Raw genomic sequence first — 15,269 nt, 5'->3', positions numbered from 1 at the left:
TATATTAGAGAAACTATGAAAAATTAGTACAATACAACTCAACAACTAAACTCAATAAATGTTGCTTTTAGGATCACTGAAAATTATGCCAAGAAGCTTAGAAAACTGTCCCCTAATGAGTGCACATAAAAAGCACTTGCAAATGGTGGGCTCAAAATTCTCAAACTTCAGTCACAGGATCCATTTTTAGTCTTCCCCAAAATATGGGTCATGACCCTGAGACAGCCTACATCAGATTCAGCTCGCAGTTGTGAAGTGGCTTTGGAAGTTCACAAAAAGATGTGAAATTATTTTAAAGTTCAGGTTATAGTTTGTACCCGCACTTGTGCCTGCTCATAACACAACTCGTGCTGTGTAGCATACTTGTGATAAAAACAGTTCCCCAAGAGAAAGGCACTCCTTTTTGTGCAACTTCCGTGACTGTCTATCAGGCCTGATAGACAGTCACGAGAGCACAAGAAGGGTCTGAGACTCTTAAGACCAATTTCCTTGATGCAAGGACCTCATGTTAACAATTGAGCCAGTTTGGTCACAAGGAACAGTTATTCCTACGGACACATGCCTATTTGTTGTTTTTTTTCATTTAGTTTCAGGTCCATCTAAATCCCTGCTGTCATGATAGCTGTCAAATAATATCACGGCATCAATTTTTGTATTAATTATTAGAAGATTGAAATCTGAAAGCTTGCAGTGGAGTGAAAGGCCAGGAGGACAAGGGAAGAGACGGGAGGCATCATGTTTTAACAGTAGTGGGTTGCAGTGTAATGGAAACTGGTAAGCACAAATTGAGCGACGAGGCCACTGGACACAGGAAAAGCACATTTAGTTGAAAAACAGTAGCCTGTAAGAAAGAGAGGGACCATTAATTCTTTGTGATGCTGGGTCTGCATCACTGATTTATATACCATCGGTGATCATGAACATGCCGGAGGCGAGGCATATGCTACGCCTAATTTTGTATTGCCTGTGCAATTATGTTATTAAAACAATTTGTGAAAAAGCACGTCAACAATAATTCAGAATTGAGCACCACGTGTGTCCTGAAGCATAACACATCATAGCCACAAGAACGTTCACTCATCGTTAAACGTAACTTGAACCGTGAAGACACATGTCTAGCAGCTTAACTTCGGAAGAAAGGTGCACTGAGCTTACAGATTTAAGGCAACCCAACCAGAAATCTCGAGCAGCGTCAAAAGAAGAAGCGAAAAGGCACTAAATGTGCACATTACAGGGTTGCAACGCCCAATGCGTCATTCATGTTATGCTTTGCTTGATACCTACAAAATTGTGATTTATACATGAGAAAAACAGGTGCCTATAGTCGTGTTTTTTCTACGCTCGAGCGAGTTTTCAGTTGTGAATAGCTTAGCAAACTAATTACTACTTAATTACCATGTAGCGACAAAGACAAGGGCCAACAAAGGATGTGAAACATGACGGTTGTTGGTGCTAGTGCTCACTCTGCTTGGCCATTGACCAAGCCCCCTTCGTGAATCTTTATTCCTGGCATAAATCACGCTTAGAGGTAAATTCGTGCTAACATTTGATGGGTGTGCTCGTTGTACTTTTCAACCTGTAATTTTCTATGCGGACTCTACCTCCAGCCTTGGCTATGTCTGATGAAAAAGGAAAGCAAGATGCTACATCACCCCAGATGTCATGTTTTATGGCGTGTCAAGGCAACGAGACCGCACTGCATTCAGCGGCACTGACAACCATGATGTGGAAGACTGGCTTGCCCCCTATGTACAGCACATGACACATCAGCTGTATAAGAACAAGGAAATGCCCCACACATGTGCATGGCACTAAACTGGACGCACTACCTGCTGTATGCAATAGATAATGAGAGAGAATGAGCTTCACGTCACTCTTGAGCACCTACCTACAACTGGTTTTTGGGCACAGCATTGAAGCTGCGATTGAGCTAATGCCTAACATCACACGAAATACAAAGCACAATACCTCAACAAAGCGAAACCAAAACAATTGCACACCGAACTCCTAACCCAAGCCGACACAACACCTGCTTTGTGTTGCATCTGATCTGAAACGGGCGAATCCCAAACTCCGTGTCACGTAAGATCTGAAAGCATTAGCTGCCACGAGAGAACCAGTGAGGCTAAACTGGCGAGCTATGTATGCATGCATGCATCTATAGCCTATTGGGTAAAGATTTGTGTTGCTAAGGACCCAGATTCAGGACCCGCCATCAGGCACGTCACTAAGTATTATTGAGGATACCTGGCCAGATGTAGAAAGAAACCTAGAGATAGATCATCATAACGCTTTGCATTAAGAGACAACGGAGCTGAAGCCACGTTTTCTGCCCCGTGCTTGCTATGCTCTACTAAGTGAGATACAGCGGCAGTTGTCCCAATGTCAATTTTCTTCGACAGCTGCACATGTGTACTAAACACTGTCCTGGAAGTGCTAGGCAGCAGCACTCACAATCAAGATGGCAGATGCGAACTATCCTTTAAAACACCCGCATTACATAGCACATGATTTTAGAAGCAGGCACCTGGCCAATAAACACTCGTTTTCTATCGCGATGCACCAAGGCTGCCAAAGTCGAGACGTTTGTATTTTATGAGCGAGGAAAATCGGGGGAATCACGGTGCTCAATTTTTGTTTATAAAAAGCATGTGATGGCAACATACAACGAAGCAACAGTGGCTGTATAGAAAAATGGGTAAGAGCTGACGACAATCATTGGCAGCACACAATATAATTCTTTCTCTAAAATTTATTGTCTCAAGGCATGTGGATGCAAATTTTCTGCATTCTTTTTGTACTATGTCTTTTGCGACTGAAATTTTAAATGTGTGTAATACTTCGTGGCAACTTGGAACATTTAAATAGTAAACATTTAAATGGTTAAGCATCTCCATACCTTAAATTTGCGGACAAGCTTGTCCACCTTTCTAGAACAATAACTCTCTGGTGTCATACATAACTCAAACCACTACTGATTAAGTCCACCTTTAGAGGAGCAGTACCTGGATTAGAAGCACTAGCATACCCTTATAGCAAATGGACATACATACCAGGTTCAGACTGAGCAAACCAACAAACAGTACTTGTGTCTGTTTGTCTTCAAAGAGGCAGAGACAGGCCCGGTCTCAATAAACGCAACAAATATATGGTGCATGCAGAGGAAATAAGCAGAAACTCTAAAGACAGCAACACACTGAAACAACACACTAAAACAGCCAGTGATCTGGGCCAAAGACAATTCACAATGTTACTGCCACAATTAGAAGCCAATGCCCCTTATGCAACAAGAAAAAAATGTTTTAGCTGTGAACAGCACGAGTGCATGGAGTTGCTTGATATTCTAAAAACAGCACGGAATACTATGAAAGCGGAAACACTTTGTGTCAACTGCCTTCTTGCTGTTTTTCCCATATCGATCACAGTTTCAAAGCTACACACATGAACTAAAGCAACGAACGTGTATAGAAAGCTTGGTGAGCCGATTCATAAACTCATATACATGTTTAATTTTGAAAGTTCCCGTAAAACCGACAGCAGGAGTAAAGTGGGTTCGTTTGCCTGCTCGCTCACAACGTACAAGCGTTAATATTTTACACCACGGCTCACAAAAGAGCTGCTAAGAAGCTTTAAGTGAAAGAAATACGCTTTTGTTATCTCATTGCAACAAATGAAAGCCTCTGACCGCGGTCAGCGCAAGCAGTGAGAAAGGTAATTAAATTCAGCGATGTGTTGCATGAGTAAATAAGAGGCGCATAGCATAGTAATCCTATAGATATGGAGAAAAAGAGAAGATAAACATCACAGGACACTAGCTGAGTTCAGGCATTGCTGGTGCGTGGAAGCTGCCACCGTTATTTTTACGTCGGTGTAACGCGTAGGAACTGCAGTAGTAATTTTTGAAGGAGCGCACTAATCAATTATCCTGCAATCGCAAAGGACACAAAGGAACACTGTGGTGATGGATATCTGTGCCGTACAAACTAAACACGGAATTGTAATATCGACTTTGCATATATCTCCAGGCACACCCAAGTGGGATATCAAGAAGTCAATGACCACGCTCTCTGCATGGGTTAGCCGTGATGACACTACACCTGAGATCATCGTTGAATACTTCAATGTGGACATTTCAAAGCCAAACAACAAATGCTTCTCTCAGTTTGTGCTAGAAAAGTTTGCTTTGGAGTGCCACACCAATCGAAGCCACTCAACTACTCAGCAACGGTCTTGTATACATTTTAATTTGACTGAACTTCTGCCCAAGGTTGTAACCGAACCAATAAGTGTGTATCACAGTAATCACAAAGCTATCGCCACTGCCATTACCAAATGATAAAAATAAATACATTTAACTTTGTTTAACCCTACGTGATGTGCTACAGCTTCGCTGGTCATCCACCTTGACAGAGTGGAATGGCTCCTCCTCAATTTTTGATTGATATGATTTAGAATCTGGAAGCTTCTGGTGAAACTCTGACACGGAGCTTCAGTCTCATCATGGTAGTTGAGAGGAGCTCGCCGACATGCCTAAAAGACCGGTTGCCAAAAGAGTTTGCAGAAATACTATTTAAAATCGGATACTCCATGCTCAAAAAAGTGTCAGAAGTTCTCAGGGCCCAACATTATGTGATCCCGAAGGATGCGAAAGCGCTGAATCTTCGGTTGTACAAGTACACGCAGCGGACATGTGTGGACGCTGAGCGCTTGCGTATACCGTCACATCCCCAGAGATGTCCCACCCCCGAAAAATACCCCCTCCCCCCGCTTTATGACACGATTTTCTATGATTTTCTAGTTGAACACTGAGCGACAAAATGAATTAAATTAGGCCAGAAAATTTCGAGAAGCTTCCCGTTTGCCAATGCTTTCATAAGGTTTCTTGTTGTGTCAAGACACCGTGAAGCAGTGCTGCAAACGGGCACACACTTACGAAGTATTTTCATTGTTTCCTAAAAAAGAAGTGCCTAAGAAACGTGCTCTACAGTGCAAAAGCTTCTTGGGAAGCAATATGCATTAGTGCCTATATCCGCTTACATCTGCCTATGTGTGCTTAAATCGCACCTTTTAGCGCCTGTTATAAGCGTGTAAAGCAGCCTTTTTATTGCCTAAATTTTGTTCTTTTTATAAACATAGGTCGAGAAGATCAACAAAATTCTCTCACAGCATGTACTTTTAGCTTCGAACTAACTACACAGCAGAATTAAATTCAACAGGGCTCATTCGAACTCTGTTGAAGCCAGAGTTTGGAAAGTAGGACTAAGCTTCACCTCATCGTACTAGCGGGCTCCTGAATTCATACTGATTCGGGATGAGTCGGATTCACAGGACGACTGGCTCAGACAGATTCACGGAATAATGGACGCTCACTTACTCAGACTAATAAAGTCGCAGACTCACTCGAACTCTCGGACTCGCACGAGTCAGACTTGCAGTGTAATGACTAATAACTCGACTTTTCTTTTCTATCAGTATCATCGGACTCTTGGCCATTCTCCACAGTGGGTATGCGCCATAAGTGAATGAAAATCAGAACAAACCATACCGCAACCACTGGAATTCCAGCTCCTATCACTGCAGCGATGTGCACGTGGTTGGCCGGACGCCGCTCAGCTGCACTATGGCCCCAACAACAGCGCTTCGCAGTTGGTGCAAGGTATTGCGCTACACAAAGGCCGCGAGAGTACTTTAGGGGCCACAACAGGCAATAACGTGGCGGACGAGGATGACATTGTGCGCACCGCATATAAGTCGTTTTTCACAAGTTTATTGGCGTGCAATTAATGATTCGTCATCATGCTCGGGGAAACAGCGTCGACGAGTAAAGCAAGCGCATATGATAATGGTGACTATGAACTTCAAACATAGCACCACGCAACTACAGCTGGCGACAAGGCTGCACGGAAGAACGCTAAATAATCTAACAAATTTTGCGCCGAGAACATCAATATTCACTTACACGGGTGAATAACTTGTATATCCACGCTCGCTCGTTCATCGTAGAGGCGTACCTGCTCGGTGGTCACGAAAAACAACAACAACAACATATGTCTACCCTTCCAAGCTTATTCTGTTTTTTAAACACTTCCGCAAAAATGCATGAAAGGAAACGCGTTGGCACCATCTGTTCAAAGTTAACAAGTTTCGTTCCTTTAACCGTGGCAATCCGTCATGAGAAAAATGAGTGATCTATGATCTTCTATTGACGCCACGTTTAACACTCCATTGTCACTTCACGCCTATAAGATCCACACCACGCCGGCCACTCTTTCTCCAATTACTCTCAGGGCCCGAAGTGGTCCGGCATAGTCACGTGGGGCGCTGCTGCACTAGATAAGTCTTGCGCTCCGTGACCACTGGCTGCGTCGCGCTTGTGACGCCCTGGATACATCGCAAAGGCACTGCCGCCGTGGCCACCGGTGATGTGCCAGCCGCTAGACGTGTCACCGACGTCTACGTCACCACATGCGATGATTCCTGCAGCGGCACCAAAGTCGTGCGTCCCGGTTGTGGTGAGATCGTCCCCGCGTATCGCGCTCTGGTTGGGTATATAGACTGCAGGCACAGCAGTCTGCACGTACGGCCATGAACCAAAGCCCCCTCCAGCACCGCCACCGTACACGTTCACGTTAGTGTAGGCGACGGCCGACTGTTGATGTTCGCCAGAACAGCTCGTCATCATTTGCGGCATCGGCGGTGGGTCGGTTGGTGGAGGCGGGAGCGCTGCAGGTGCCATCGGGAACGGCGGCATTGGGCCCATCATAGGCGGCGGCAGGAAGAACGGCGCCGGCATAAGGCTGTTTCACATGGCGCGATTTTCAGTCAGCGACACAGCGAATTCCGTCGCTCAGCGACCGCCGCGACGTCGTGGGCTCTCCGCGACTGGATTCCAACAAGTTGGTCGCGCCGTCGCTCAGTCGCAGCGATCGGCGCGATGTGGGAGGGGCAATGTGTGTTTTACCGCGCGTTGATAGCGCTGTGTAGCAATGTCGCGCGTCAGTTCTAGCTATGTTTAGGGCGTACCCACCAGCGTTTGCGGCTTAGGAGCTTTATGAACATTTTTCTTTTCTTCCGCTTACACAATTCGTTTGGAAGGAGAAGCTGCACACTATCAAGGTCGGGAGAAGGACGCCGCTCCAACATAAAGGCACGTACCCACTTGATCGCCGCCGTTGTCAACCTCTTCATCGCTAGAAATTGCACTAGCTGCTTATATACATGCACACTCAACAGTAGTTTGTTCTTCTGCAAAAGCAAAGACTCATCCAGGAAAAAACGTTGCGGCTTCCATAGCAACAACGAAACTAGAGCGCACTAGACGGAACCACCCCACCGACGCCGCACGCCATGCCGCACGCTCATACTTGCGGTATTGTCCAGCGCCTCACTCACCGTATCTGCAAGCTGTCGTAAAGTCTCAATGCTTTTAAACGTTAAAAATGGTGTACCTATTCTATTATCGAATTAAAATAGGGAAATTCGAATATTTGACTAGTTTCCACGTTGTTTTTATTTAACGATGTAGGCATGGATACTTCGTGAGCAAGAGGCAACCTTGCGCATCGCTGCGACGGATATCGCGCTGCCGCAAAGGCATGTGAAAGCTGTCAGCGAAAATCGCTCTGCGACGTGCGCGGCAGAACGATTTCTTTCGCCCCAATCGCGCCATGTGAAACAGCCTAAAGCGTTGGCATCGGAGGGGGTGGCGGCTGTGGGGGCGGGTGCGAGCATGTTGGCGGCGGCATCACGACGACGGGCGTTACTGGCTCGCGGCGACGCCGCCGGCGCCTCACGGGCACAGGCACCGAGATTGGTTCCGGAACTTCCATCTCGATGTGCACAGGCTCGGGCGGAGGAGGCGGTGGCGGAGGTGGTGGAGGAGGCGAGGGCGGACTCACTGGCGGGGTCTCTTTCTTTTTCCTCTTGATGCGTTTCTTTTTGACAATTTTCTTGACAGTCTTCACTTTCTTCTTTTCGCCGACGGCCAAATATATAACGGCGAGCGCGATCGCCGTGATTACGCCGAGCAGGCTGAATATAGCGGACACTACCATCGCCATCCAGTGGGCTAACCGGTCGCCCGTGAACAGCGGGCATACTGGCGTCATGTTCATGTCGACGATCTTGTAAGGATAAAAGCAGTCGCCGATGGTCTTATCTTTAGCCTTAGAGGCAACTACGAGCTTAACTGCGGGCTTTGGTTGTGGTGGAGGCTGCTGCAGAACTTGCTCTAGCACCAAGGTGTCTTAGGGAACGTCCAGAGTCTTCTTGCCGGCCTTGCTAGGACATGCCGGCAGACTCTTGATCGGCGTCTTGCCCTTGGTGGAGCACTTGGTGCTGACTTGGCTAGGCACCAGCCGACAGAACGGATCGGGTCTGCTACTGAGGGGCCAGACACGGGCGACTCCGTCGTCAATGACAACGAACGAACCGGCTCAGTACGGTGCGCACAGGTATGTGTCGGCCATCACGCAAGCGGGCAGCCAGCGCGCTATCATGGGTAGTGTGATGGTGAGGTGTGCGAGCAGCAAAATTGCGCTGGCCACGATCACAGCCGCTACGAACTTGGGACTCTTGCCACCTTTCTCCAGGCTCTTCGTACGCCGGCTCCAGGCGGCGCATCCCAGCAGCGCAGAAGAGACCGCCGTCGCCGCGGCAACTCCAAGCAAACTCATCTGGAGGAAGACGAGCAGACCAGTGACCATGCTCTTCAGCGCGGAGTACCCGGCGAAGTTGTCTTCCCACGCTGTTGCGTTTCCCTGGAGCCACTTGATGCTGTCTGCGGTCGACGTCAGGGTCTTGTCGAGGTTCTTGTCCGGGTCTTTCGCCACCTTGAGCATCTGCACAGTAAGCTGGGTATAGTTGCGCAGCAAGTCGAATGTCCACTCGTACGCTGCCTTGGATCCCAAGCCGTCGTTCATGCCGTACCAAGTGCTTATCATGAACACGAGGCAAAAGAGCTGGATCGCGGAGCAACCAACAAGCACCAGCACGCAAATCAGGCACGGTAAAAGGCCCACGGCAGAAGTGTAGCGACGTAAGGCGAACAAGGCTGCCGGAAGCACCACGAACAGCATGACCAGCGCCAGGCCCAGGAGAATGTAGAAAAGCAGGGCGGCCGTGCCCACGGCGGGCTGCTCCGTGTCCAGGTAGGATACGAGTCACCCATGCTGCCTTCGACCGCCAGCTCGCTGAACAGGTCGGCGTTGACAGGCTCCGAGGTCAACATGGCCGCGATCGAGCGGCCCTTACTGTTGAACCATGGGCTGGAGCCGCCCTCGGTGGATTCCATGTCGAGCTGAACCAGCACAGGCTTCTTTGCCGCCGTGGCCGTCATCGCTCTCCAAGCTACCTCTCCGTGAGAGAGAGGCCTGTCTTCACCTTGCCGGTTTGTTCTTCACAAAGATCACGGCCGATTCAATGCTGTCGCGCGCCGGCTGGCACCGCGGGTCTCGGGCCACGAGAGCGCGCGTTGCTTCTTCTACGGTGTAGGAAAAATCGCGCGTTCTGTCGTGCTGGCGAGTAGGACTAACGCGATGATGATAAAAAAAACTAACCAGCGATACAGCGCCGACTTCAACAACGCAGTTTTTCGAAAGCACAGCAGGAACGGTACCTATATGTCTGTCTCGTACGCGAACGCTGAAGAACACCAAATTTATACGCAGCCTTGCGACGCCAAGACTCCCGCGAAACGAAGAATGCCCCGCTGCCCTCTTGCTGCACATTCTGCAAAGGCTTACTTTCCAGGCTCTCCAAATTCGGGCAGCGGGATCGACAGCGCGCGGTAACTTCGAATGCGTGGCAGCCCTTCACGCTGGCCACGCGAAAATGGTTGATCTTCTTTAGTGCCGGTGGCAATCGCGCCACTGTCATGGATGGATCGATTGATGCGAAAACTTTATTGACAGTCCTGAGATGCGGGATTATAGCGCAGCGGGCCACTCCCACGTTGGGACGGGCAGGCCGAGCCTGGCCACCGCATTCTGATTTCCTAATTATGCATCCTAAGTGCTTTAGAAGCGAAATTTCGCTAGCAGCACAAAATAATCACAAATTTTAGGCCCTTTGCCAGACGCTCAATTTAGTTTCAAGGCCATCCAGGCGTTACTGAACGTTTTAAAAAGTACGGGCCTGGATTGTAGGCTTTGAGCATGCCAAATTGCTTGCCATATGTTCTACATCTTCCTTCTCTCGTCATCGTCACCCATCATGCGCCTCTTTCTTTCCCTCTTCCCTTTCCCCCAACGCCGAGTAGCTGGCTAAAGGAATACCTCAGGCCGACCTTTCTGCATTTCGTATCATTAAACTTCTCTCGCTGTCTCTCTCAGAAAATCGCCACAATATTCTTAGATTAGATAGAAAGAAATGCTAAGAACTGTGTTTGCTCCTGCACAGCCAACAATATATTCGATTTGATTCGAATATTCGTAGCCAACCAAATATTCGAATTCTCAAATATCTATTTTTCGAATCGACTACGAATGATAAATATATAATTTTCGATATTATTCGAACTTTACGAATATTCGCACAACCCTAATTTCTATTATTACTCACTGCATTTTCTATCTGTTTTCCTTTGTGTTTTTATCCACTCCGCTCTATAATGAACTTGACCTTGAGGGTAAATAATAAAAAAAAGAACATTAAAACTACAACGCCTCCAGACCGGCGAAAAACGGCGGTCCAGCAATTATCACTTAGCCCCTTTAGTTGACCCACCCACTAAGTTTGCCTGCATATCACCCCTAGTATATGCCCCCCCCCTCCCTTCCCTCTAAATAAAACCTCGGTATAGTTGAGGTTTAAGTTTATTTTGATAACATATAAAGTTGGCAAGGGCATTGACATATAGACAAATATGTGCCTAACAAAGTGTCAATGTCAATACACAATGACTCAAAAAGGACAGGGTGGCAACAAAAAGGAGCTTGAGTAATTTTGGTCTGTCAGGACACAGTGAAAAATTGGTAGACACCCTTTCAGTCGCTCTAACAGCTTCGCTGTAAAAAAAAAGATAGTCCGTGCACGCAACGATATATATATATATATATATATATATATATATATATATATATGACACGCTCTTTTTCGGGCTCCACCAAGGGGGGTACTTACGCGGTAGGACTAGCTCTAAGTAGGTCTTTCTTTCGGAATTATATTTTTGGCGATAGAGGAGGAAATGGTCCAGGTATTCTGCATCTCCACACATGACGCACAAATGTTCTATGGTGCGAACCCACGCCTACTCGTGTACATATTTAATTCGCCTGGATCGGTGTCATTTGCGTTCCGGCATAGCTCGTAAACAGCAGTGCATAAGCATCAACATTGGATGGTGTTAAAGTTGCCACCTGTGACATGGAGGCATAAAGAAAAAAATTGCACGAAATCACACGTTGCGTTGGATGAAATTAAGACAGTTGCACGCATCGCTTTTGGTTTTATTGGAGTTTAACCACATCCCGAAATTTTCGCTTCACATGGATTCCAACATGTGTGTTGGATCTGCGCAGTCATACTGTTTTATTGAATTTTACTATTACTCGTAGTTATTGATGCATCTTCCAAGGCATGTAGCACTGTCTCTCATTAAGTGTGTACATAAAACGCTACCTTTTAGCGACTATGGCTGCAATGGACATCACTGGTAAACAACTTACCTGTGAGCCTAAAGGGCAACCGAAAAGAAAAGACATTAAGGCATTCGTGGCAAACGGTAATACCATTGTTTACAATAACGCCATGTCTCCTCAAGCTGCGGCTAAGCCCGTAAAACGAAACGTACTAATTGTCATGCGTTAACATCTCCCTGTCTGACGCCTTTCGTTATTGGGATTTTGTTGCAATCCTCCACAAAGAAAGCAACAAAATTCCAATAAAGAAAGGCGTCAGACAGGGAGATACGATATCTCCAATGCTATTCACAGCATGTTTACAGGAGGTATTCAGAGACCTGGAGTGGGAAGAATTGGGGATAAAAGTTAATGGAGAATACCTTAGCAACTTGCGATTCGCTGATGATATTGCCTTGCTTAGTAACTCAGGAGACCAATTGCAATGCATGCTCACTGACCTGGAGAGGCAAAGCAGAAGGGTGGGTCTGAAAATTAATCTACAGAAAACTAAAGTAATGTTTAACAGTCTCGGAAGAGAACAGCAGTTTACGATAGGCAGCGAGGCACTGGAAGTGCTAAGGGAATACATCTACTTAGGGCAGGTAGTGACCACGGATCCGGATCATGAGACTGAAATAACCAGAAGAATAAGAATTGGCTGGGGTGCGTTTGGCAGGCATTCTCAAATCATGAACAACAGGTTGCCACTATCCCTCAAGAGGAAAGTGTATAACAGCTGTGTCTTACCAGTAATCTTTCCAGTGATTATTGTGACAGTGGCTATAGCCAGTACCTCCAAGGTGTTCTATATACATGGCATGGTTAACGCTATGCTGCCGACATGCCAGTATCTAGATATTTGGGCGTTTTCACACAACTTCTAGAAACTTATCACAACTGGCTACAGGGTAGCCTTATCCTAATAACACTCAAACTAACGAAAATAAACATCATACACCAAGATTGTCTGAATCAAATATTTTCACTTAGGAAAATATCTGACCGCTTCGAACAAAAACAAATTGCGAGACCCTTTGGCCAAACAGCTGTGAAAGCAATGTGGCGTAAAGCTGTACACTTATGCTTAATATTTTAATATATATACAGATAATGATCATGAGCGTGGGAGACTCTGCGCATGTATTTCGAATTCAGCAGCATGCACTACGTTTAATATACAGAAGGGAAGTTTCGTACTTTCGAAAGCAAGTAAAGTAGCAGTTCATTTATCTAAATAAGGCGTTTATTTCTCTATTACCCGACTATTTAGCATCATCATTTAAGTATTATTTTACATAGTTCATTGTTTTTCTAATTCTTGCTTTATTTCATTATTCTTCGATCAAACAACCTACCCCCAAACAACAACATTACAACCGCTACATTATTGTCCATGCCCCTGTAATGAGCGAGTAGCAGGCCGGCAAGCAAGAATAAGATGGCGGTCATCACTGCAGGAGATTGTTGGTGCCGGTGTAAATGACTTCCGAGCCGAAAGAACCATTGGTCTCCTGCCCCGCCCCCCCTGCCTCACCATTTTTTTTTAATCCTTACGCAAACATTAAAATCACGTGTGGCATGCAGAAAGATATTACTGTTTGAGTTGGTCTACCGAAACAGGCGGCGTTATTTTCCCGATAAATCAAAATGCACATTCAGACACTCACGAAGCGCTGCTCATTAACTTTTCGAATAATTAGGAATAATAATTGCAATTTACGAATTGTAGCCGGTGAGTTCACACTGATTGTCCACTTGGAAACAATTCTGAGTACGACACATCTCCAATTACGAGATATGGGTCCTCTAAACGGGCCACGAAATACATTGGCGTTCCTGTTGCTTTAGTTTTTGAATGCGTCAAGAAGCGATTTTACTTGTTTTGAAAACCGTCCCCAAATAGAAAAAAAATATCTTGCAGTTTCGCCCATAATGCAGACTGACGTGATAGCTGACACAATATTACACTCGCTAAGTATTGTACTGATTATTTCGCAATTGGATGGAGTAAACATTCCCTGGTTATATTAATATAAAGATTTCTGGGATTTGACGCGCCGCAACCACGATCCGATTATGAGGCACACTGTGGGGGACTCCGATATAATTTTGACCACCGGTAGATATTGACGTGCAGCACGGTGAACTAGCGTCATTGCATTCCATCTATATCGGCATGCGGCCACCACAGCCGGGATCGTACCCAAGACCTCTGCAACGTAACGCCATACACCCTGAGCTACCGCGTCGAGTCATTCGCAAGTTCCTTCGGGCAGCCTCCTTTCGAGAAGAAAGCGTTAGCCAGTGATGCTTCTCTTCCAAGTCGTCTTCAAGCCGCCGTGGTGACGTAGTGGCTTTGGCGCTGCGCTGCTGCATGAGCTCGAGGTCGCCGGTTCGAATCCCAGCCTTGGCTGCCGCATTTCGAAGGGGGCGAAATGCAGAAAGGCTCATTCATTGGGTGCACGTTAAAGAAACTCAGCTGGTTAAAAGTAACTCGGCAGCGTGGCTATTAATCGTCAAGTGGTTTTGGCACGTGAATACCAAGAATTTCATTTTTTTACGTCGTCTTCGAATCCGTAGGTGGCATTTTCCGACGAAGAAGCGAAGTTACTCGCTTCGTTTATTTTCTTTCACCGCGACGCTGGTTTATCTATAAGCTAAGGAGTGCGTGTGTCAGGCAGTCATTTTAACGAGTGATCGAGAGGTCAGGCAACGTATCGTCCAGGCTCTGCATTGCTTACTGCAGTATCAGCAGCATTATCATCCAACGCTGAAAAGCTGAACCTTCGGCTGACAAACGTGTGGGCTCGCAGTTTTATTTCTCGGAGAGCACTGGGAACTTTTTGTACAGATAGCTGCTATGGCGTTTACTCCCTTAGCCCTTCTGATGTCCTGAGAATTGATGTTCTGAGAATTTAATCTGCAGGTCCATCAGACTGCCAGTGGAACATTCTTATTTATTTTGAAAATTCTGGCTCCATGCGTTGGGGTTCCAGCGATAGACAGATGAAGGCTAACATACAAACAACTAGGATATTTGACGCGCGTAATCTTACGAGTTAACCGCTCGGTTCATCATGTGTTTCTTTTTTCTTCGTCGAGCCCTCTTCAACGGAACAATAGTTTTAGCAAACTTTGGTGTATCACTCAAGCATGCTACTCCACGGTCTCGCGGCGACGAAAAGGTGGACGAAGAAGATCACGTGCCGATATGCGCGTGAATCCCTTCTGGCTTTGTCGCCGTCGCCATCGTAGCGTTCGAATGTTGTCCGCGGTCATGGCGTTCCAGCGGACCAGCCTATCCTCCCCGGGGCGTCTTCCAACCAACCGGCTGCTCGTACACGCAGCGACGAGTTGCGGGCGACCACTTAGTCGTCCAAGACCGAAGCCCATCGCCTTACGAGCACTGCTACCGTCTGCTCCCCGCGGCTCGACGTATGCTGCCTGCAGGTCCGCTCCACTCGGCCAGCACCCATGTCGTCGCCACCTTGCTGCACCTGGCCCGCTTCCCAGCCACGGCGCACGTCATGGACCACTGGTCTCGGCTGCCGGACCAGCTCGCCGAACCCGGCACGTCCACCTGGGGGAAGGAAATGGCCATTCTCCCAGCGTATGCGGTTGATGGCGGGAGGGGTAGCACCAGCGCAG

This window comes from Dermacentor andersoni, chromosome 4, assembly GCF_023375885.2.
Source record: "Dermacentor andersoni chromosome 4, qqDerAnde1_hic_scaffold, whole genome shotgun sequence".
Classification (NCBI taxonomy): Eukaryota; Metazoa; Arthropoda; class Arachnida; order Ixodida; family Ixodidae; genus Dermacentor; species Dermacentor andersoni.
The sequence above is the reverse complement of the archived record's forward strand: the minus strand, read 5'-3'. Positions refer to the sequence as shown.